Here is a 22,975-nt window from a genome sequence, read left to right as displayed (position 1 = left end):
TTATCCCAATTTTATGATTTTTGTGTATGTATTCTAATAAAAATTGGGTTTAAGTGTATTTAATCTTGGGAAAATAGAAGAAAAATAGTATACAGAAGAGAAAAATCATCAAAATTTTTATGTAGCATCCTAATGTACCAAAAGGTGTTCTGGTAAATTTTCATAATGTTTGGATGAGTAAAACTATTTTTCCTGTTTTTAGTCCATTATAAATACAAAAATCGGAGAAAAATAGGAATACACTATGAAAAATTCTGAAAATATTTTTCTAAGTGTTCCATAGAGAGTATAAGGTGTGAAAATTATCAGATATCATTTTTATATTCCCTAATGTGGTTTTATGATTTATTAGAGCTAAACAAAAAGAAAATTCAAAACCATATTAAACAGTAACAAAAATGGATGAAACTTAATGGGACATGTTTATTAACTTAAAGGATCATCCAAGAATTTTTCCATAATTTATTTACTAGCTTAAGTATTTTATATGATTTAACACTTTATTTTCTTATTATTTTCATATAAAAATAAAGAAAATATATATTGAGCTGAAAATTTCCAGAATGCATCTTCATACAATTTGATAACAATGACAATTTGTGTTCTTATTTTTGATGTTGAACACCATGCCTAAAGGCTCAATAAATTATAGAGAAAACTTGATTCTTGTGATTTATGTAAAGATTAGTGATGTTACTTTGACAATTTTTGCAACATGTTACAAAGACTTTTGAATCAAGATCTTTTTGTACCTATTAATACATGATATTAAGAGTTCAAAATAATTTTTGAATGATTTTTAGTGATGAATAAGTCCTTTGAACATGCAACACAAAACAAATGTTCATAAGGAAAGTGCTGTTTGAGCAACAGTTTTGTAAAAATTGGTAAAAATCGAAATTTTGGAATTTTTCAGTGAGGTCAGATGGGTTTGAAAGCTAACTCAAAATATTATATTTCAGAAAAGTAATCACGAATTTTGGCTACGAAATGAGTGAGATATGACAGTTTAAAGTCAGGTAAAGAAATCTGGCAGATTGCATGCATGATGATTGGTTAGAAAAGTGGGTTTTCATCATTTCCTTGAGTAAACCTTTTGAAGTATTTTAAATATATGATGATAACCTCATATTTTGGTCATGTTTCCAGAGATCAAAAGATTAAAACTTATCAAAATGTATACATGCATTTATGAAGAAAATTTTGTTTCACAAAAACTCTTAACTTGAGTTTGATGTTTTAATCCTTAAAATCGATTTTTGCACTAAGATCATGAACATGCAACCTTGTTTATCATACATGCATGGTGTTAAAACACATCCATCATGTTCTAAAAACCATTTTAACAAAAAGAAAACAAGTTTGAAGAAGATGAAGAAGGAGAAAGTGTAAGAAAAGAGCAAAACTTGAAGGAAAAGTGAAGTAGAAATCGATTTTACCTTCAAGAATACCACAAGATGATGAAGATTTCGAGTTTGAGGAGTGTTATTGGGTTTGTTTTCTGGAATATTTCTTGGTTCTTTAGAGGGAGGAAGAGAGAATGGAGTGGTGTTTGGAGAGAAAAAGTAGAGAGAAGGTAGAGAGAGTTTTCTAGAGAGAGAAAGAAGAGAGATGTGTGTGTTGGAGAATGAGAGTGTGAGAGAGAGATATGGGGAGAGAGGGGTCCGAAATTTTGAGTATAATAACCTTTTCTCATTCATTTTGTTTTATAAAATTTAAGTTATTTTATAAAATATCTAAATTTTATATAAAATGTGCACTAAAATCAAGTTTTTATTCATGAAACCTTGATTTTTGACTTATAAATTAAGGATGAATGTTAATGACTTAAATTTTTATTTTCCTTGATTATATTTCCCTGAATTTAATTGTTTTAAGATAATATTATAAGTTTCATAACTATTTTTATAGAATTATTGATGTTAAACTTTATAAAATTTAAGTTTTAGGGTTTTTAGGGTTTTTGAGAGTTTGTAAAAATTTGGATATCAAAATAAATAGAATATTTGAGACTTTAAATTATCTTATGGTATTATAACTCTTTTATAGTTATAAATAATGTTTGTAATTTATTTTTATCGGTTTATTGGCATTCTATGTAGTGATTCCGAGATTCAAGCGAAATTGAGGAATCAAGTATACTAGTCCTAGTCTTCAACTTTGACTTAAGTTTCTATGAGACTTTGACCTAATTTCTACTTCTAGGTCAAGTGCATGATGTGTGTATATGATTCATGAAAAGGTGTTCGAGTCAAAGAGTGACCCGAATATGGATAGCCTCTACAGTTAAGTAGTTGTAGAATTCACATATCAATGTGAAATCTAAGTACATTATCCATTGCTTCCAAGTTTATAGTAGGTTATAACTGAGCTTCTAGTCACTAAGTCCAGTATGTGTCGTGCGTATATGTGCAACTAAGTTTATTCAAATCTAGAACCGACTCGAATTTTGACGGTTGTCACACTTTACCCCAAAATGATCACACGGGGCACACACAGAGATTGTCGGCCTTTGCGCCCAATCTTGCAAGGTTCAGCACCCTTGCTTTGAGTCGCCAGGTTTCTTTGCCCGACTCCATTATAGCGGCAAGCTCCGCATGCGAGGTTCAGCACCCTCGCCTCGAGTCGCCTGGCTTCTCAGCCCGACTCCATTATAGCGGCAAGCTCCGCATGCGAGGTTCAGTACCCTCGCCTCGAGTCGACTGGCTTCTCAGCCCGACTCCATTATAGCGGCAAGCTCCGCATGCGAGGTTCAGTACCCTCGCCTCGAGTCGCCTGGCTTCTCAGCCCGACTCCATTATAGAGGAAAGCTCCGCATGCGAGGTTCAGTACCCTCGCCTCGAGTCGCCTGGCTTCTCAGCTTGACTCCATTATAGCGGCAAGCTACGCATGCGAGGTTCAGTACCCTCGCCTCGAGTCGCCTGGCTTCTCAGCCCGACTCCATTATAGCGGAAAGCTCCGCATGCGAGGTTCAGTACCCTCGCCTCGAGTCGCCTGGCTTCTCAGTCCGACTCCATTATAGAGGAAAGCTCCGCATGCGAGGTTCCGTACCCTCGCCTCGAGTCGCCTGGCTTCTAAGCCTGACTCCGTTATAGCGGCAAGCTCCGCATGCGAGGTTCAGTACCTTTGCCTCGAGTCTCCTGGCTTCTTAGCCCGACTCCATTATAGCAACATGCTCCGACCATTCCACGCGACGCTCTTCCACGTGACTTATCTATGACCGCTCGAAGCCAAGCCCAATCCATTCCACGCGATGCTCTCCCGCGTAACATCTCCATGATCATTGGCTGGCTATCGACAATAGTCTCGCTATGTGACCCTCGCTAGCAACCTAATCGCACAGCTCTTGGAATCTCTTCCACTTATATTATGGTCAACAACCTTACGGTTTATTGGTTTGACAACATAGTCTGACACGACTACCTATGCTACCCACATCAGACTGGGGGAATCCAACTAGGTGTAGCCCGAGCAAGAAATACCCTCAAGACGGTTATTAATGCAGACTATGTAGATGGTTACTAGTGACATCCCATCTGCGCATGGCTACCACAACAATCACGTCGCATAACAGTCTTAGGGACTGAAGGGCAAGCTTACGGTTCTTAGCTACCCCGGCCTGACATTCCATCGACATCAGTGCGACGTAACACTCTTTAGCGGCCTCGATCCGCATGATCGCAACAACAGTTACGTTGCATCGTACTGATCAGCTTGTACTCCTCTCAATGAAGGAGTATCAAGTCAGCTCAAGCAGTACTTGGCTCATCGCACAACCCCACGGCTCTCGTGGGCGAGGTTCGGTCATTCTCTCTATTATTTAAATGCTTTGGTGCTTTATCTAGTCCGATCCGATTGTCAGCAACCAAATCGCATCAGACTAGGGGGACTTGATGACGCACATTTTATATGACTAGTTCCAGTCTGATGTCATTGGATGCGTACCAATAACACCAAACTGGGGGGACTTGATGATATATTGTCCACTAGCATGACCCAGACTGCTCTAGCGTGCCAGCCTAGCCTGGCGCGCTCCTGCCAGCCTTGCCTGGCGTTCTCCTGCCAACCTTGCTGGGGACTCCCTTGTCAGCCTCGCTGGGGACTCTCCTGTTGGTTTATATGACTAGTTCCAGTCCGATGTCATTGGCCGCGTACGAATAACACCAGACTGGGGGGGACTTGATGATATATGGTCCATTGGCATGGCCTAGACTGCTCCAGCGCGCCATCCTGGCCTGGCGCGCTCCTGCCAGCCCTGCCTGGCGTTCCCTTGCGAGCCTTGCTGGGGACTCCCTTGCCAGCCCTGCTGGGGACTCTCCTTCCTGCCCAGCCAGGCGCTCCCTCGCCTAGCACTCCCTTGCCATCCCTTCCTGGTGCGCGCCCGCCAGCCCCGCCCAGCGCCTCCGGGCGGCCTTGCCCAGCTCCTTGCTAGTTGGGCCTGAATTGGGCTGGCCCAAGGCCTGCCCCAATTCCCCTTGACCTAATTGTCCACTATAAATAGAATAGTGCCTCCTCCTTGGAGGAGGACTCTCTCCCAGGTGGCTCAGCCGCCATTAGATCCTTCCCCATGGCTCAGCCGCCACTATACTCCGGCAGGGTGGCTCAGCCGCCACCCGCCGCCATACACCACCACTAGCACCAAGATGGTTCTCTCCAGCTATGGAGGACCATCTCATATCTTCTAGCTGATCTAAATTGACCGTCGGAGTCCGCTCCCGGGGCACAGTCCCTGGGACGGCTCTAACGAGTTTGCACTGTGATGTCTAGATCTCCGCCACATCTAAAGACCAGAAGACTCGCTGGAGGTCGATGTCGCATCAATACCTTTTGCCTGCAACTCGCGATTCACCCTACAAGCAAAAGTTTCCCCTGTTTACATCACTGAACTTCAGAGTGCATGCCTCACACGGATACACTTGCGATTTCCAACACAAGTTTCCACTATAAGCCATCCTGAAATGGCCGTCCATGAATCCACCCCTAAGTTTCCGACTGAAACTACCACAAATCATGCAGCAAGGATCCTCAAACAGGTCGATAGCGGACCTTTCATAATTTAAATTCATATGATACACCAAAACCTTACTATAACCTTTGACTCTCTACCATGCCATTTCCAATCTTCGAAGCGACGAAAGAAGATGATCAACCAAGAACTTCCGCATTTTATTCAATCCCTAAAATAGCTTACGAACATACAGGAATACGGGGAAAACATTTCACAGATTCAATCTGATACCTGACGGATACTTCCCTCAGTCCTTACTACTTCCTTTATCCAACCAGCGGATTTACGACTCTCCAGCCCCCCACCCCCACCCCACATCGACGCGTCAATCCCGAGAACACCACGAGCATAAGGAATGGATCTTTACGATCACTTGGCCCACATCCCATGACTGGAATGCTTCCGGTATCACACAGACCTTAACGTCATTCTCCAGCACCACTGAGCCCCGCATAGTTTCTACCCAAGCAATTCTTACAAAAACCAAAGTCACATACAATCCTCAAAAGGATAATGCTCGAACTCTTGATCTAAATCGGAATCTGAAACTCTACCATGCACGATTCCCTTATAGAACAAGTTTTTGCACAAGTAGTTCTCCCTCATGACCACCGACAGTCCCTAAGGGCATTACCTATAAGTGATAACCAGCAAGTACGGAACGTACAATTCCACAGGTTATTATCACAAAACAGCACGCTCAATACCAAAATGTAGATCTAACAAAATACATACATAGTCTTCAGCATTACTGGACCGCCTCACTGGGCCTTCAGCCTATCTGGACCATTCTCAGAACCTTCAGCATGTCTAGACCGCCTCTCCGGGCCTTCAGCATGTATGGACCGTTCTCCAGGCCTTCGTCCTGACTAGTACGCCCCGTTGGCATTCAGTCTATCCGGGACGCCCTAGGTCTATTGAGCAAAACCCTGAACCCATCCTGGTGCCTTGTTCATAGATAACCAGTTCTCCCCCACTCGGGGTTCGAACTCTTAATCCAATTCGCAGACTATCACCCCGACCTTACCATACACGTAAGTCGAGCCAAACCCCAATGCTACCTTGAACACCTACAGATACACTCGAAAAACGCCTCCATGCGTGTACTTGGGAAACCCTTGACCTCATGTTGTTTGCCCAACCTCTATGGAAACCATTATCCAGACAACAACAGACAAAACCTACAATGGCTGATGCTCCATCTGAGAATTCCCAACAGACAAAACCTGCACGACTAAAACTACCAGAATTCTGAAACTCTAGGGACCAAAGTGTAACATTGTCATTATGGGAAAAAGTTACAGATTATTGTTATTTTATGATTATAAAAATGTGAACACCAAACAGAAATCATATTGACATTAACGAAATATCAAATAAAAGAATGAAATCTTAAATTCTCTGGGTAGTTGTTGACATTGGCCTGTATTTCAATCCACCCATCATGCTCATCATCATCTCGCTACTATCCATGCTCTTCTTTATGGATGATTTCCTACGCTTCAATAGAGAAACCAATCTACTCGCCAATCGAGACGGTGAAAAAGACCTCCGCAGCTTTGCCGCCGTCGATACCTTCTTAGGAGGTGAAATCGACTTCTTCACGGAGGCCGTCCTTGGAGGTGACGTCAACTTCTTCTTTTTGGTGACCGTCCTGGGCAATGAGATTGACTTCTTTTTCATGGTATCCACCCCGGATCTGGTTGGAGATACGCAAATCGGTGGGTTCCTAAGCTTCAACGGCGAAGCCAATCTAGTCGCCAACCTCGACGGCGAAAACGACCTTTGCAGCTTTGTTGACATGGTGACGTTCTTAGGCGGTGACATCGCCTTCTTAGGCGGTGACATCACCTTCTTCTTCGTGCTGGCCATTTTGGGTCTGGTCGGAGATACAAAAAGTGGTGGACTGCGAATCTTTACTTGAAACTTAGCCACGACGGCGGCGTCTTGATTAGAAACTTGTAAGGGGTGGTCTGACGGGTTCTTTTAATCATCGAAGACCTTGTTCTACAAAATAGTTTGTTTTGTGAAGCAGTTGTTGAATGGAAAAGGGAGTTCAGGAAGATCACAGTTTTTCTAGCCCAAGGTCTGTTCTTCGGTGACACCCTATTCGCTGGAAACTGACCCTTTTCATTCTCGATTTCTTTTTTGGGTGATGAATCGAAGACTTTGAAATTAATCCGTGATTTTCCTCTTTCAAGTAAAGGAGAATGTAGATCTGATCGGATTATCCGTTTCTCTCTCTTTTGTAACACCCGTAGATCCGGGCTAGTCAATTTAGAGATAATAGGGGTCGAAAACGACTTTTCGACAAAATATTATTTAGAATAAATAATATTAACCAAGTTGTAGAATATGTCTCAAGGGTTCCGTACATATAAAGAACGCCAAAATCCGAGTTATAACGAAGAAGTTATGGCCCGTCGAAGTTTTTCGGCAAAACCGGCACGACACCGGGAGACGTAAATAGTGAATTTATGATGGATCACCTTTTAGCCTTAGTTATCTAAACACAATTTGTAGTATACATTAATCCGAGAACATACAAAAAAAGAACACCCAAATCTAACTTCGTATGAGGAAGTTATGAATTTTCTAAGATTTGGCAAAGCAGTGCACGGCCCGAAACTCGAATTTTAGTTCGAGCGGTTTTTGGCCTACGCGACCTAAATGAGAGTTGAAGATCTCATTAATAGGAACTCAACGATAAAAATACAGATGAAAACGGAGTCCGTATGTAGAAGTTATGAATTTTACGCGAACATTTAACAGTATAATCTCCTCCTACTGTTAACTTTAAGATCAGTCGAGAATTAGCCGACGGAGTCTAAATGAAAGTTGTATATCTTGTTTTTACCTACGCGTGGATATAAAGAACGTCGAAAACGGAGCTCGTATGCGAGAGTTATGATTTTTCTAAGACGGGAAGGTGCTGTGCGAAATCGGATGACGTGGCGCAATCCTGGCCGTTGCTTCCTCCCCAAGGCTAGCAACCAGATGGTGATACCTGGCTTGGAACTCGACGATTTGGAGGCCAACTCGACGAGTTTTGGTGATTTCCAGCCTATAAATAGAGTGCCGAGGTACCCTCATTTGTCACACCTTCCAACTTCTCTTTCTCTCTCTAGAACCTCTCTCTAAGCCTCCCTAACCCCCCTAAAGCCTAGGTAAACCCCCTAGCACCCGAAGGAATCCCCGAGGCTCCCGGAGTCCCGAGAAAAAGGGTCTTTCGGTTCGGAAACGCTGCTCCAAGCGAAGTCCGGTTTTCTATAAAACCCGCTGTAAGTGAGCTACGCCTACGCTATTTTTAACATAGCTTTTATTTAATTATAGTAACGTTATTAGGAACTTATAATAAGTACTTGGGCTATTATTATGGGTTATATAAGTATTCTTTAACGCTTATATAATAGTAATAATAGCCAAACTATTAATTAGTCTCGGTGAATATTAGACTAAACTCTAGTGGCAATGATACTAGGTTTTGTCCGAGGAAAATTGTGTTGAGAGTAACGAAGTGCTGTCCGAGTACCGAGTCACCAACTTATCAGGTGAGTGCATAGTTACTTTCATCTTACACGTAGATATGAAGTATTTTATATAAATTACGTGTTATGTGTGCATATTATCTGTATACTTGCTATCTATGCTGGATGAACGATTTTATACAAGTTTTATATGATTTAAACTGTATATGTATTTATATCTACATAATATGTTGGGTAAAACATGGGTAGATGAAATATGAGTTGGATGATGAGTTGAGAGGTGATATAGACCATGAGGTAAGGGTGAGAGGTGGACGATGTGAGAAGCGTTGTTCCCAAATGCTGGCCCGGTCATCTAGCAGAGTATGGATGACAACCACGGAATATTCTAGACAGTCCAGTGGAACACTAGCAGGCTCGCAACCTGTAGGTGTTGTGAACGATGTGTTCACCCGGTGTACTCTAAACCCTGGCGATCATGCAGACTTGGTGCCTAAACCTTGGCGATCATGCAGACTTGGTGCCAAAACCCTGGCGACTATGCGGACTTAGTGCCTGTTGTATAAACCCTGGCGACTATGCAGACTTAGTGCCTAAACCCTGGCGACTATGCGGACTTAGTGCCTGTTTTATAAATCCTGGTGACTATGCAGACTTAGTGCCTAAACCCCGGTGACGATGGACTTCGTGCCGATTCCTTAGGATGATCCTTAGGAATGAATGAATGAGGAATAGTTGATTCTTAGGGTAGATCCTTAAGAATGAAGAAGATAATGGGGATGGGTAATTGGGTTGATTGTTTGATGTTTAAACATAATAATTATATTATTGTGGGTTGAAAACCCTATGTACTCACCAGGTTTCCCAACCTGACCCACTCCAACTTATTTCTATCACAGGTGTCCATATGAAGCTACTTTACACTGAGAGATTTAAAAGAGATGTAGATCACTAGTGTAAATGAATGTAAGTTCTGTTTATGCTTATGTTTCTGTATTGACGATGACATCCCAAATATTTTCAAAATGAATAAAAATACATTTCTTCGGAAATGCTTTGATAACGTATTTATCATGTTTTTCTGGGAACAAATTCTGCAACAATTTTTATTAAAAAGAGGTACTCTGATTTTATAAAGCATAAACAAAATCGGTCTTTTCTGGTCGTGAAAAATGGGGATGTCACATCTTTCTCTGTGACCGGAGCTCGGTGGTTTCTGGGTTTAACCACTAATTTCGTCTGGAATCAGTCACCGGAGTTTTCGGATCGCTGTCGGCCCTGGTGGTAATCTTTTTGGCTTTCGTTTTAACAGCCGTCACGATTTCTCTAGCAATTTGACTGACATTTGATTAGGCTTTTAAGTATCAAAAATAATTTAATACCAACAAATTATGAATAACAATGAATTTATCAGATTCAACATATTTGATCGATTTTGAAGGAGCGTCAGGTAAAGTTGGGATACAAAAGAATTTAGGGAAGACGATGACAATGTTGCACTTTAGTCCCTAGAGTTTCAGAATTGTGGTAGTTTTAGTCGTGTGATTTAAAACATGGCTGATAACGACCAATTACGAAAGAAATTTAAACCATAGGGGCCATTCATATAATTTAAACCATAGGGGCCATTCATATCATTTAGAAGAATTATAATCAATATTATATTTTCATTTTTTTTTGTCAAATATATTATTTTTTATCTTATTTTTTATGTGTGTATGATTTTTATGTATATTTTATATTTATGTATATTTCAATAGTTTTTTATTACTATAGAATTATATATTGAAGTGTCTACTTATTAATCATTTTGGTCGTATTTATTTCGTAATTTACTATAAAAATATTTAACGTTTATACATTTATATTTAATTTTTTTAATTAATCTGTGTAATACACGGGTCTAACACTCAGTATCATATAAAACAAATATAATATTAAACTTTAATACCAAAATCAAACGTATTTTAAAAATCTTAATCAATGTCTTATAACAGTTCATCACAAGTTTTCATATTTAATTTTGAAAACAATCCTATTAACTTATCATTGTTAATACCATCAAACTCAACGGTTTTATGTCACTACAAGAATGACAGGCAATAGAGACAACACGTTTAGCAGAGATGGACACTTTTAGCGGCGACAACAAACAAACACATTTTTTTGTCGCTGTTAAAAGTGTTTGTCGCTGTAACACCCCGACCCCCAGGTATAAAATTTAAAGCTTATAGTCACATTCTTAGACCTACTCGACGAGTTGGATGCCCTAACTCGTCGTGTAGAAGCGGATCAGGCCGCGTGATTTATGAGGTCTACTCGACGAGTTGGAGGACCCCAACTCGACGAGTAGGAGCTGAATGGGAAAACACTATTTTTTAGGGTTTGCACCCTATTTAAATGACTTAACCCGCATCATTTGGTCTCATTTATCACCTCTTTACCCAGAGAAGGAAACCATAGTCGTTCTTTACTACTCCTTTGTGCTTGTGAGGCTAAGAGAGTGTTTTTGGTGCATTTGTTGAAGAAGTTTGAGGTTGAGAAGCTTGTAACGGGAAGGAGCTTGTAGATCCAGCATCTACATCGTTTGGGCTTCCATTTGAAGTTAACAAGTTGTTACCTTGATCATTCTAGTGTTAGATCTCCTTATTCTTGAGTTTAAGGCCATTTTAGCATATTTATGGATCATTTCGGGTATTGGGCATGATCTGAAGTTGTAACTTCAGATCTGGACACCTCTAAGTCCTTATAGTCATAAAGTTATTGAATTTATCAAGCTTTGGCCCTTCTCTTTGGCTTAAACCTCTCCCTTAGCTTGGTTTTGGCATTTAAGACCTTGCATGCACGTAAAGTTTGCAACTTTACGTGGAAACCATGCCCTAGGAGGCTAGATCTGCAATTTCGATCCTTGGTCTTGCTTAAAAGCGTATGAATAAGAAAAAGACTGAAGAGACTCGACGAGTTGCTTGGTCAAATCGACGAGTCGGATGAAGATTGCATGTATTAGTTCTGCATGGACTCGGCGAGCCAGTGAGATGACTCGATGAGTTAGTTAGGGTTTTTCCCGACATTTGGACACCGCATGGACTCGACGAGTTGTCTGGAAACTCGGCGAGTCAACCAAGGTTTTCACCATTTTTGGAGTTCTGGAAGAACTCGACGAGTCAGTAGGCTACACTGACGAGTTTGGTCAACATGGACTGTTGACCTTGACCATTGACTTTGACTTTGACCAAGGGTTGACCAGTTTGACTTATGGGGGTATTTTAGTAATTTGGTAATTTATGAAAGTGGATCATTGGTGGATGTAGGTGATTGAGTTTGGAGCTGTATTTGGGGAGTTTGACATTTATCATCCCGAGCTACTTGTGAGGTGAGTTGTCCTCACTATACTAACAGGGTCGAAGGCACCAATGCCGACCCTTTTCGGATTTGTATCCAGGTATATTGCATGATGATATGTTTAGTGACCTGGTAGGTCGGTATCCTGGTATATAGGATAATGCTATGTTAGTGACCGGTTAGGTCGGTATCCTGGTTATAGGATGTTACTGTTGGATTAGGTGTCTAAGCCTATAACTATAATTGGTATGTACTTGACCGTAGAGTAGCATGGTCCATTTGGGTTGCATATCACCAGGACAATTTGATAGGATGGACTATTGAGAAGAGGTTATTTATGATTTGTTAATATATTATAAGTTCTAATATATTAACATGAAATCATATTATTTAATTAGTATTGATCAAGAATTAATTTGGAATTAATTTAGTGATCAAAAGAGACTAATTAAATGTAAGGGGATTGATTTGGTAAATCAATCATTCTTATGTTTGGGCTTATGGTTATTTAGGATGGGCTAAACCAATATGGTAGTCCATGGATTACCTAGGGGAGCCCCGATCCTGTTTGTCAAGAAGAAGGACGGGTCGCACCGCATGTGCAAAGATTACCAGGAGCTGAACAAAGTAACGGTGAAGAATTGTTACCCACTCCTGAGGATAGATGACTTGTTCGACCAGCTTCAGGGAGCATCTTGGTTTTCCAAGATAGACTTGCGGTCAGGCTACCATCAGATGAGGGCCAGGGATGAGGATATACACAAGACTGCTTTCCGGACTCGCTATGGCCACTACGAGTTCGTGGTGATGCCCTCCGGGCTCACCAATGCTCCTGCCGTGCTCATGGACCTCATGAACAGTGTGTGCAGACCAATGCTGGATCGGTCTGTGATAGTTTTCATTGATGACATCCTGGTTTACTCCAAGACGCAGGAGCAACATGAGGAGCATCTGCGAGAGGTTTTGGATACCTTGAGGAGGGAGAGCTTGTATGCAAAGTTCTCCAAGTGCGAGTTCTGGTTGCGCGAGGTGCAGTTTCTTGGGCACCTTGTCAACCAGAACAGGATATTGGTTGACCCGGCCAAAGTGGAGGCCGTGATGAGATGGGAGGTTCCGAAGTCTCCATCTGAGATTCGGAGTTTCCTCGGATTGACGGGCTATTACCGAAGATTCATTCAGGACTTCTCCAAGATAGTCGTACCCTTGACCCAACTGACGAAGAAAGCCGTTGTTTTTGGCTGGGGGCCTGAGCAACAGGAAACGTTTGAGACGTTGAGACAGAGACTGTGCGAGGCGCCGATCCTCGCCCTGCCCGAGGGCATGGAGGAATTCGTGGTGTATTGTGATGCGTCCATTTCGGGTTTGGGCGCAGTGCTGATGCAGAGAGGGCATGTCATCGCCTACGCCTCGAGGAAGCTGAAGCCTCACGAGTCGAACTACCCGACGCATGATTTGGAGTTGGGGGCGATCGTCTTCACCCTCAAGATTTGGCGACACTACCTCTATGGGGTCCGTTGTACCATTTACACGGATCACAAGAGTTTGAGGTACCTCATGGACCAGCCGAATCTAAACATGAGGCAGCGTCGGTGGTCAGATGTGGTAAAGGATTACGACTGTGAGATCCTTTACCACCCGGGCAAGGCCAATGTGGTGGCAGACGCCCTGAGCCGCAAGGCGGTAGCGGCTCCGATCAGAGACATCTGTTTGAGGATGACAGTGATGACTCCACTGCTGGAGCAGATTAGAGAGGCGCAGGTCAAGGGCCTGAAGGAGGAGCGTCAGAAGTGCGAGAGGATTGTGGGCCTAGTAGCTTCGTTTGATTTCGATAGCCAAGGATTGTTGACCCTGCATGGGAGGGTCTGGGTACCGTGCTGGGGAGGAGTACTGAAGGTATTGATGGATGAGGCCCACAAGTCTCGGTTCTCCATCCATCCAAGGGCGACGAAGATGTACAGAGATCTTCGACCTGATTACTGGTGGCCCTGCATGAAGCGGGATGTAGCTTGGTACGTGGAGAGATGCCTGACCTGCAGGAAGGTCAAGGCGGAGCACCAGAGGCCTCACGGCAAGATGCAGCCGTTAGACATTCCCGTGTGGAAATGGGAGGATATCACCATGGATTTCATTACTAAGCTTCCCAGGACCGCACATGGGGTCGATTCGATATGTGTCATCGTGGATCGGTTGACCAAGAGTGCTCACTTCATACTGATCCAGGAGAGCATATCAACCGAGAAGCTGGCCGAGATTTATGTGCGAGAGATAGTGGCACGTCATGGAGTGCCTGTCTCAGTGGTGTTAGACCGAGATGTCCGTTTTACTTCCAGGTTTTGGAAGCGGTTTCACGACGAGATGGGTACTCGTCTCCATTTCAGCACCGCTTTGCACCCTCAGATGAACGGCCAGAGCAAGAGGACGATTCAGACTCTCGAGGACATGTTACGCGCATGCGTGTTAGATTTCGGTGGCAGTTGGGATACGTATCTTCCGTTAGCAGAATTTTCGTATAACAACAGTTATCACTCCAGTATAGACCGGCCTCCCTTCGAGATGCTCTACGGGAGGAAGTGTAGGACCCCAATCTGTTGGGGTGAGGTCGGTCGGAGGGTCATGGGGAGTACGGAGGTAGTACTCAAGACCACGGAGCAGATTCAGCAAGTCTGGAGCAGGCTTCAGACTGCTCAGAGCCGGCAGAAGAGCTACGCCGACAAGCGGCATTCGGACTTGGAATTCCAGGTGGGCGATATGGTCCTCCTGAAGGTGTCACCCTGGAAGGGTGTTATTGGGTTTCCGAAGCGGGGCAAGCTGGGCCCCAGGTGCATTGCTCCATTTAGGGTTTTGGCCCGGATGGGTCGAGTTGCTTATCGATTAGATCTTCCAGCAGAGCTCAGCCAGATCCATAGCACATTCCGTGTTTCTCAGCTTCAGAAGTGCTTAGTAGATGAGTCAGCGGTAGTACCTTTGGAGGACATTCAGGTGGATGACAGCCTGAATTACATCGAGTAGCCAGTGGCGATTCTGGATCGCAAGACGAAGGAGCTAAGGAACAAGAAAGTCGAACTAGTGAAAGTACAGTGGCAGCACAGAAAGGGTTCAGAGTGGACATGGGAGTCGGAGGAGGAGATGAGGGAGCACTACCCGGAGTTATTCCCGGAAGCAGCAAGAGCAGACTTCGAGGACGAAGTCTAATTCAAGTGGGGGTGAATTGTAACGACCGACTTTTGAGGTATTAACTATTAATTATTTCCTAAAATTATAGTTGGGTCAAATATAGATAAAAGGACTATTGGATTGGACTTAAGCAAACGGGCCAAGGAATTGGGCCGCCCATAAGACGTACGATGGGCGTAGCCTTGGCGTACGCGGGGCGTAGAGGCATGCATCTGATACGGGGGGGGGGGGGGGGGGGGGACGTACACGCAGCGTACCAGGAGTACACACAGCTTACGTGAGCAGATACCAAACCCTATTTTTTAGGGTTTAATACATATAAATACCCCATTATAGCCACCCCCTGGCCTTCCTACCAGCCCCTTCACCCTCAGAAAACCCTAATACGCCTCATACTCCATTGTTGTGTGTGTTTGACCTTTTTGAGCTCATCTTGGTGAAGAAAAGCTTTGAAAAAGAGAAGGAGAGGGTGGAGAAGAAGCCTTTGAGTACCTTGAGCTCAGGGATCTGGATTAAGCTCATCATTTGTCATCAAGAGGAGGTATAAAGCTCCTAACTTTCCTCCTCAAAGTCTAGATCTAGGGTTTTGGAAGATTTGGACCTTTTTAGGTCCAAAGATTGGATCTTAATCATGCAACTTCGATTTTGAGCTTAGGGTTGCCACCTTTGAAGCTCAATGGGTCCCTTTAGCAGTAAAGTTGCAAGCTTTGAGGCTTTTATGAAGCCATGCAAGAGATCTAGCCTTTTCTTTGGAAGTTCATTGTCATTTTTAGTGTTGGGCTCATTTGGTGGATTGCAAGCCACCAAGTGACCAACTTTAAGGACTAGGACGAAGGATGAGACTCAGATCTGTAAGTTGGACGTTCTGTCTTAAGGGATTAAGTCGTTTTGGAAAAGATGGCTTAACAGGAGAGTACGCTGGGTGTACACGCCAGTACGCGTAGCGTACAAGCCATTCAAGCAGTACGCGCAGCGTACAGATGGGTACGCTCAGCATACGCTCAATCACTGGGTTTTAAGTTATTGGGCCTCGGTTTGGGCCTAGCTTTGGACATAACAGTAGTTGGGCCGTGATGGGCCTTCAGAAGCCAGTTAAGGGCCCAAGAATTGGTTTGGGCTTGGAAGGAAAGCCCATTTGAAGAGTTGGGCCCAATTTAGAAAATTGGGCCATTTGGGGACTTAATGGGCCCTAGTGAGGACTTTTGAAAGGGGTGGGCCTAGGTCATGGCCCAAATTAGATCAAAGGGGTAAAATAGTCATTTTACCCATAGAAGAGCCATCAATTTTTGACTAAATGTTTATTTGGTCATTATAGCCGGGGAGTAGTTGGAGCAGTCGACGGTGTCACCTTTGCACGAGTTATTCAGCAGTCAGTTGAGAGGTGAGTTACCTTCTAGTAGCAGTGGGTCTACGGCCACAATGTCGGCCCACTATTATGAGTTGTATGTGAGATGCTTGTCTTTGTGATATTCATCTAGGTTTGCTGCTACCTGTTATGTTTTATGTGCTAGCATGATATGATGTTATGTGATAGTGGTAGTAGTAGGGGGAGATAGTCCCCAAGTTACCGGTCGATAGGGCCGAAGGGGTAGTTTAGTACCCAGCTATGCTAGACAGATTATGATTATGTGATAGTATGTGTTAGACCGGTCGAGAGGACCGAAGGGGTAGGCCAGCACCCGGATATGCTAGGCAAGGTCACCGGTCGAGAGGACCGAAGGGGTAGGCCAGCACCCAGATATGCTAGGCAAGGTCACCGGTCGAGAGGACCGAAGGGGTAGGTCGGGCACCCAGATATGCCTGACAGTATGTATGTCATGTGTTGTATGGTATGTGGTATGATGGGGGAACTCACTAGGCTTCGTGCTTACAGTTTTTAGTTTTGTTTCAGGTACCTCTTCAGCGAAGGGGAAGGAGCCGGCGCGGTAGCGGCACATCACACTCACACATGATTTCCGCATCGAGTTTCTGGGATTGTACTCTGATTTTTATTACTATTGATGATATGGTTTTGAGACACGATGTTACAGTTTTATAAATTAATATGACGTTGGCAATGTTTTTGGTAAACTAATTTATGAGCTACTTATATAAAATGAAATTTTTGGCTTTAAAAATTGGGCTGTTACAGTTCAAGAGGGGGAGAATTGTAACAATCCGACTCCCAGGTATAAAATTTAGAGCTTATAGTCACATTCTTAGACGTACTCGACGAGTTGGATGCCCCAACTCGTCGTGTAGAAGCGGATCAGGCCGCGTGATTTATGAGGTCTACTCGACGAGTTGGGGGACCCCAACTCGACGAATACGAGCTGAATGGGAAAACCCTAATTTTCAGGGTTTGCACCCAATTTAAAGGACTTAACCCGCATCCTTTAGCCTCCCTTATCACCTCTTTACCCAGAGAAGGAAACCCTAGCCGTTCTTTACTAATCCTTTGTGCTTGTGAGGCTAAGAAAGTGTTTTTGGTGCATTTGTTGAAGAAGTTTGAAGGTTGAAAAGCTTGGAACGGGAAGGAGCTTGTAGATCCAACATCTACATCGTTTGGGCTTCCATTTGAAGGTAACAAGCTGTTACCTTGATCATTCTAGTGATAGATCTCCTTATTCTTGGGTTTAAGGGCATTTTTAGCATATTTGTCGATCATTTCGGGTATTAGGAATGATCTGAAGTTGTAACTTCAGATCTGGACTCCTCTAAGTCCTTATAGTCATAAAGTTATTGAATTTATCAAGCTTTGGCCCTTCTCTTTTGTGACAACCGTCAAAATTCGAGTCGGTTCTAGATTTGAATAAACTTAGTTGCACATATAGGCACGACACATACTGGACTTAGTGACTAGAAGCTCAGTTATAACCTACTAGAAACTTGGAAGCAACTAGAAACAATGGATAATGTACTTAGATTTCACATTGATATGTGAATTCTACAACTACTTAACTGTAGAGGCTATCCATATTCGGGTCACTCTTTGACTCGAACACCTTTTCATGAATCATATACACACATCATGCACTTGACCTAGAAGTAGAAATTAGGTCAAAGTCTCATAGAAACTTAAGTCAAAGTTGAAGACTAGGACTAGTATACTTGATTCCTCAATTTCGCTTAAATCTCGGAATCACTACATAGAATGGCAATAAACCGATAAAAATAAATTACAAACATTATTTATAACTATAAAAGAGTTATAATACCATAAGATAATTTAAAGTCTCAAATATTCTATTTATTTTGATATCCAAATTTTTACAAACTCTCAAAAGCCCTAAAAACCCTAAAACTTAAATTTTATAAAGTTTAACATCAAGAATTCTATAAAAATAGTTATGAAACTTATAATATTATCTTAAAACAATTAAATTCAGGGAAATATAATCAAGGAAAATAAAAATTTAAGTCATTAACATTCATCCTTAATTTATAAGTCAAAAATCAAGGTTTCATGAATAAAAACTTGATTTTAGTGCACATTTTATATAAAATTTAGATATTTTATAAAATAACTTAAATTTTATAAAACAAAATGAATGAGAAAGGGTTATTATACTCAAAATTTCGGACCCCTCTCTTCCCATATCTCTCTCTCACACTCTCATTCTCCAACACACATACATCTCTCTTCTTTCTCTCTCTAGAAAACTCTCTCTACCTTCTCTCTAATTTTTTTTTCTCCAAACACCACAACCACAGCCTCTTAACCACGAAATTATGGAGATTCATAAGGGTTTTTCAAGCCACAAATAAATTTAAGGTAAAGAACATACATCTCTTGAAGATCCACAACAATGATTTAAGCCATGCATGTGCATTTTACTTCAAAAACCGACTTCTACTTCTTCATCTTCTTCAAACTTGTTTTCTTTTTGTTAAAATGGTTTTTGGAACATCATGGATGTGTTTTAACACCATGCATGTATGATAAACAAGGTTGCATGTTCATGGTCTTAGTGCAAAAATCGATTTTAAGGATTAAAACATCAAACTCAAGTTAAGAGTTTTTGAGAAACAAAATTTTGTTCATAAATGAATGTATACATTTTGATAAGTTTTAATCTTTTGATCTCTGGAAACATGACTATAATATAAGTTTATCATGATATCTTTTAAAATATTTCAAAAGATTTACTCAAAGAAATGATGAAAACTCATTTTTCTAACCAATCACCATGCATGCAATCTGCCAGATTTCTTTACCTGACTTTAAACTGTCATATCTCACTCATTTCTTAACCAAAATTCGGGATTCTTTTTATGAAATATAATATTTTGAGTTAGCTTTCAAACCCATCTGACCTCACTGGAAAATTCAAATATTTCGATTTTTAGCAATTTTTACAAAACTGTTGCTCAATCAGCACCTTTTTGTGAATACTAGTTTTGTATTGCATGTTCAAAGATCTTATTCATCACTAAAAATCAAGGAAAAATTAATTTGAGCACTTAACATCATGTATTAAGAGGTATAAAAATATCTTGATTCAAAAGCCTTTGGAACATGTTGCAAAAATTCTCAAAGTAACATCAATAATTTTTACCAAAATCACAAGAATCAAGTTTTCTCTATAATTGTTTGAGCCTTTAGGCATGTTTTTCGACATCAAAAATACGAAAACAATTTTTCATTGTTATTAAATTGTTTGAAGTTGCATTCTGGAAATTTTCAGCTCAATATATATTTTCTTTATTTTTACATGAAAATAATAATAAAATAGAGTGTTAAAGCATATAAAATACTTAAACTTGTAAATAAATTCTGGAAATATTTGTGGATGACCCTTTAAGTTAATAAACATCTCTCATGAAGTTTCATCGATTTTTGTTACTGTTTAGTATGGTTTTTAATTTTCTTTTTATTTAGCTCTAATAAATCATAAAACCACTTTAGGGAATGTGAAAATATTATTTCTTATTTTTCGCAGCTTGTACCTTATATTTAAGACTCCGAAAAATATTTTGAGAATTTTTGAAAATGTATATCTATTTTTCTTGAATTTTTGTGTTAATAATGGACTAAAAACAGGAAAAATAGTTTTACTCATCCAAAATTCATGAAAATTACCAGAAACTCTTATAATATGTTAGGATGATACATAAAAATTTTGATGATTTTTATCTTCTGTATGCTATTTTTCTTCTATTTTCCCAAGATTTAATACACTTAAATGTACAAAAATCAGAAAAATTGTGTTAAACTTTTTGAAAACACATATTAATATTTTTCCTAGATTATGTACACTGTAAAATAGTTACACAAAAATTACAAGAATTTTTCATGATAATTTACTATTTTTCCATGATTTTATGATTATTCATGGAATTAAATGGTGAAAAATAGTTAGACAAATCAAAAATTCAAGAAAATTTATCTTAAGGTGTTTGACTTCAATTAAAAATGAAATACAAAGTTTGGGAAAGTTTAGAAGTAAATTGATTTCGTTTTGAATATTTAATCATTGGAACACCTCTAAAATGTTAAATATTAACATTTCAATAATGGAAATTTTCCACTTAAATTGTTATATAACAATTGATTCTTTGAAACTTAATTTCCACAGAAAAATGTTTGTAACTTATCAATATTAAATTTTGACACATTATTGGCATAATTCTATTGTAGTAGTAAGTATACTAGTATTAGATTTCAATTAGGGACTCATTAGTGTGTAACGTCGTTGTAGGAAAAACGATAGTGGTACGAGTGGAGCGTAGATCAAGGCACCATTTGCATCATCTCAATGCATTGTGAGTATTCACCACTCCGCTATTTTCGGTTTTTAAATGTTTTGGGGTGGAAAAGCATGTCCTAAACTATTTATATTCGTTGTATTTATTTGACTCGTATAAACTTGGTTGCTATATTTTGCATATTGTGAGTATTCACGCACTCCCCTATTTTCAGTTTTTATGTTTTGGGGTGGAAAAGCATGTCCCGAAAAACTATTATTTGAATGTTGTATTTAAATTGATTTGTATCAAACATGATTGCTATTTTACTGTTATGTCTCTCTATGTATGTCTATGCAACACGGAACATGAGAACTTATCGTACTAAGGCCCTTCCCTTATCTCTAACCATTAACTCTTTGAGCCAATGGTCATTATAGATAGCGCTATTAGGAATTGACAACTCCTCACTCGCCCTATTGCTGGAGTGCATGATACCATATTCATCTATGGAACGATAAGCATAGATCTTGATAGGGCTTCAGTCATAGGTTTGGTTGAGACTCATTGTTTGCTCATACACATACAAACTCGTTTCTCGTTATAGCAATAAACTTGTTATTAATTATAGCAATGAACTTTGTTTCTCATTACAACAACGAACTTTTATTACTGAAAACTTATATACATGTTTTAGCAATGAAATTGTTTGCTCCTTGTAGCAACGAAATTGATTGCTCATTTTAGCAATGAAACTTGTTTACTCGTTTGAGTAACGAACTTTATCTTCCATGAGAATATGAATGTTGCATCTTATTTGGGCAACATACTTTATCTCTCATGATGACAAAGAACTTTGTTTTTACAAACTTATTTACTTATTTTAACAATATACTTTTATTATTGGAAACTTTTATCAAAACTTTGATTTCAATTCATGGAACCAATATTATTTTGTTTATCTGTGAGTACTCACCAACTATTTTTATAGTTGATGCTCGTTTTACATGCTTTTTCAGGAATCATCGAGTAAGTGGCACTTAGGGATACTTCACTTTTAGGAGCATTCGCATGTGTTGTATTTCAATTTACATTGTAATTTCTTTTAAAAGTTGTTCAAACCCATTGTAAAATTGTAATGATTTTTAATACTATGGTTGGTGTTGTCTTTTAACTTTTGCTATGAAACCCTTTATACTGCCACGCCTCGTGTTTCCGCTTTAGCGGGGTGTGACAGGAAATGGTATCAGAGCCGAAGGTTATAGAGAATACCGGTTTTCCTTTGGAAAACCACAACTATAGCCAAAAATTTTCTAAACGTTTTTAAAATATAGAACATACTACTGGTATAACTGATTCGAGTACGCATTATTGGACTTTAATTAAGTATAGCCTGGCCAACTATGCTTAATTAAGGAAACTTAATGCGAGGCTTGAAACGGTTATAGTAGAATTATGTTCAAAACAATTTTCAACTTAAACTTTTGAAAAACAAAATTTTTGGTGTGCGTACGGGCATTGCATATTATAGGCATTCATCTAGATACACTTAGAAACTAAGTTCACTGTTATATCAATGCCCTTATTTAGAAATATTCTTATCCCTTATCAAGTGCTAGGTTAACCACTTAGGTTATATCACTAGCCACTCTAAGAGCAATGCACATAGCACTGATAATGGGTATTCATCGGTAGCTATTGACTTTAGATATAAGGTTAGTAGTTAGATATACACTAGTAATAATCTTAAGTCGAAACCAATACCAATTATCCCTCAATACCTCTTCATCGTCTTCGTACTAGAGTTACAACTAGGAAAAAGCGTTTCGATACCGACACGAATGATAATTGGAGCATCGCGTAAGGATGTAGATGAGTCACCACTAAGTAATCACTTGGATACCATTGGCGGGCATTCCGGATTCGACTCACAAGGAGACACAAAGGTTTAACCTATTGCTACTAATACGTGAGACCTTATTACTACGCTACGATTTAGCTTTAGGTTGTTTCCACCTTCAGGTTAAAACTTAACATAGGATATCCCTTTGACCTCTATAAAAGGCCACGAAACTGCATTGACACCATAAAACGTTTTTCAAACAATTTTTCTTGCCCTTTATCTTAGGGAAAAAGACATCGGTACTCGTCTTATACTCGCCTTGTACTCGCCTTAGTATTTAGGTACGATCAGCTACACTAATATACTTATTCCTTACTTCTTAATCTTCCATCGAAAAATTATTTCGTTTCATCGGTTTTATTTATCATCGATAAAATACTTTATAACCACTTT

The 22,975-nt window shown here is 40.3% G+C and overlaps 1 pseudogene; it reads right to left on the bottom strand.

The window, feature by feature from the left end:
• Positions 1 to 6,400: 6,400 nt before the first annotated feature.
• The window catches only part of LOC145105663 (putative microtubule-binding protein TANGLED), a 55,125-nt pseudogene continuing 38,550 nt past the window's right edge, over positions 6,401 to 22,975 (bottom strand).

The sequence above is a fragment of the Lactuca virosa genome, chromosome 4 (genome assembly GCF_052849685.1).
Source record: "Lactuca virosa cultivar CGN04683 chromosome 4, Lactuca_virosa_CGN04683_v6, whole genome shotgun sequence".
Lineage (NCBI taxonomy): Eukaryota > Viridiplantae > Streptophyta > Magnoliopsida > Asterales > Asteraceae > Lactuca > Lactuca virosa.
The sequence above is the reverse complement of the archived record's forward strand: the minus strand, read 5'-3'. Positions and strand labels throughout refer to the sequence as shown.